We start from the raw sequence: 3,164 nt of genomic DNA on the forward strand, positions 1-3,164 counted from the left end.
AAACAGTAAACACAACTCTCTCTCACGAACAAGAGAAATATGATTAAGAATTTCTTCTCACAAACCTTCCAAAATTGCGTTGTCGCAATTAAGGTGAATTCTATTCTGTATAATATCTCACTTTTCTTCTTAGAATCTATTTTGTTTAATCACATTGATTTGATTAATTAGACACTCAGATGAAGCATGGATCTTACGAAGTTGTTTTGACTGCTGAATTTTCAATTTTATGATTGAAATTCAACTGAAAATGCATTACATTGGACTGTTAAGGGAAAACGACACTTTTAGTTCCTGTGTTAAGGCTATATTCTTATTTTAGTCCTTGTGTTATCTAACTTAGCACTATTAACCTTCAATTATATCAAGTGAGTGATTTTAATCCGTAAACAAACAGATCCAAAAAAAATCAACAAAAAGTTCACTGCTAAAAGGGGCAATTTGGATATTTCATTTTAATTCTCTCTTTGAAGAACAAGCTCAAGCCTTCCCTGTTTCTATCTTGAAGAACAAGCCCATCGATCTGAGCAACATTTTCAACAAAACTAACTTAATAGGCATTAACCCTCCCTCCCCCACACTGATGAACGATAGCTCATTTGAACAAAACCCGCCTTATAGGCATGAGACTTCTCTCTTTGTCCGACGAACTCGAAGTCATCTAAGCTACACTTGGACAAAATCCACCTGGATCTACTGAAACATCAACAATGTATTTGTGATTCATGGTATGTTGCTGCTCTTATTTATTTAACTCTCGTTGTCTCTTCTCGATTTTTCATAATTTTGAGCTAGGTTTTTCTATTCATAGATGGGGATTTTTTTTATTAAAGTATTGCTGCACCTTTTGGCCATTTCTAAGTTACTCAAACAATTCAAAGAAAGTAAATTTATCATCCCTTTTTAATCGACTAAATGAATTGATCTCCCGATCGCTACTTTCCATGTCCAAATGGCAAGATATATGTGTAGTTTTCAAAGCTACTTTTCCGTTTTAATCGTTTGATTGAGACTTGCAGTTATAAATGAGCCTTAGAAAATAATTACTAATGAATTTCATAATCTTACATTTGTGTAATTGACAGCCAAGGCATTGGCAGAGAATGGATTTGAACCACTTTACAAGCATAATTTTACAACAGATCCAAATGAGCAAGAAAACATTTGCTTGTTACCTTTCTACAATAACTGGTCCTGTTGAACTTTTTATTTGTCATCTGCCAAAGTGGCTTTCTGCAGGGATCGTCCCTATCTTTTAGAGCTCCATCTGGATATATAGGAGGCTTGGAGCTACTATAAGGTAATTGATGGAGTGGATTGCAACTCACTTTTAGAACGCAATTCCATTGCACATCCACACCAAATAGATCGAGACTTCTTCGTTGTGTAGAACTAGGTTATGCAGCAAATATTTTTTTTAAGTTTTCTATTTCTCAAGCAATAACTTTTAAATATCCGAATTGTGCCTTTTAGCTGTGAACTCTCTGATAATTTTTTTGGATCTGTTAGTTGAGGGATTAAAATCACTCACTTGATATAATTGAAGGTTAATAGTGCTAAGGTAGATAACACAAGGATTAAAATAAGAATATAGCCTTAACACAGGGACTAAAAGTGCTGTTTTTCCGGACTGTTAATTTATTATTTATTTAATCCATTTCTTGCTGATATTTTTTGTAAAATATTAGGATGGTTGTGTGTGCCGATTCGATTTCAGATGCAAAGATAGGATCTTCACAATGAATGTTGGAAATGGTAACCAATTTCATTAATATGTTTCCCTTCACTGGTCATTTTATTTAATTGGTATTGTGTGAATTTCTTATTGATATCTTAAGCTACAAAAGCAGAGAAAGCCAGATTTGGCGTCAAAAAATTCAAAACTTCAAATATTCAATGTTTTCATCGGTTAAGTTTGTAATTTCCCTGTTAGTGGTCTCAACTATTGAGAAGCAGCAACATAAATTATTTAACTATGCTTCATTTATTTCTAATTTGATTATGCGAGTGGAGTTTATTTTCTTTAAATTTGGCGAAGGTCTTGTCTCAATTTTAAGCAGAAAAATCTCAATTTTGTATACCATTAACGTTCTTCCATGATTCCCTTATGTTAACTTGGTTATTTACCTTTGATGTCAGATCTATATATGTCGTCGTTTCATATAGGTAAATATTATGTTAATTAAGAATTTTAATAGTTTAACCTATGATTTGAAATTGGGATTTCTTGGAATTCAAATGAAAGTTTCAAATTAGGAGATTTTAGAATTGAATTGATAATTCTATTTGGAGTTCAAAACAAAGACTACAATAAAGAACTATGGATGACTCATATAGGGAGCTAAAGAATTGAATTTCCTCTGCTTGAGAAAAACTATGGGAATGTGTGGCAACAATTTTAAATCAATTATTTTGCTCGTGAAAGCTATAAAGCAAGTTGTTCGTTTCTTTTCTATTAGATTTCTCTGATATGGAATAAGTTGTATTGAAAATACAAATACACAATGAGTGATAATGAAGTATGTGTTGGAGGTGAACGACAAATGTTGTGTTAAAATCCTAGAATAGTACCTTGGGATGAAGACCGCTCAGGGTCTTCTGGAGTTTCAAGTGCAACGAACGAAGGAGCCACAAGCAAAATAGGTTCATGAAATTCAAATGCATCTCTATCGAGGACAGTTCATTTACAGAAGACACCGAGTGCTCCATGAAAATCAAAAAGTGCTTTTGATTGGCTTCTGAATATCTTATTTTCTAAATATGAGGTGATGCAACATAGTAATAAAACATTTTTTGTCTAATCAATATGGTTTATTTTTCAAATGTGTGGTTTGATGTTTAATAATGTGATGCTTCTGAATCGTGTTTTGACTGCTACGTTTTGTATATCAATCTAGATTCAAATTGTTTGGTGGCTTGCTGAGTATAGTTCTTATCGGTTAATGATGTGTTCAAGACTTATTTTGGGAGATGATTGCTATTTTTATATTCGCCAAAATTGTTTCGAATAAAATTCATGCAAAATTATTGCAGCACACCATTTATATGGATAAGCCTTTTCTTACTTTCACTTGTTTGTAGTAGAATTTCATCAATATATTCAAAACGCAAGCACGGGCCATACCTCTCCTAGTATACATACAGACGCCAAAGAAAAAAACGAA

The 3,164-nt window shown here is 32.8% G+C and overlaps 1 long non-coding RNA gene across 1 annotated transcript; it reads left to right on the top strand.

The window, feature by feature from the left end:
* The first annotated feature begins 386 nt into the window (after positions 1 to 386).
* LOC107061651 (uncharacterized) lies at positions 387 to 2,877 on the top strand. Its single transcript, XR_001474153.1, has 2 exons — positions 387 to 728; positions 1,086 to 2,877. It is a non-coding gene; the product is annotated as an uncharacterized lncRNA (long non-coding RNA).
* Positions 2,878 to 3,164: the final 287 nt, after the last annotated feature.

Source organism: Solanum tuberosum, unplaced genomic scaffold (assembly GCF_000226075.1).
Source record: "Solanum tuberosum cultivar DM 1-3 516 R44 unplaced genomic scaffold, SolTub_3.0 scf00001, whole genome shotgun sequence".
Classification (NCBI taxonomy): Eukaryota; Viridiplantae; Streptophyta; class Magnoliopsida; order Solanales; family Solanaceae; genus Solanum; species Solanum tuberosum.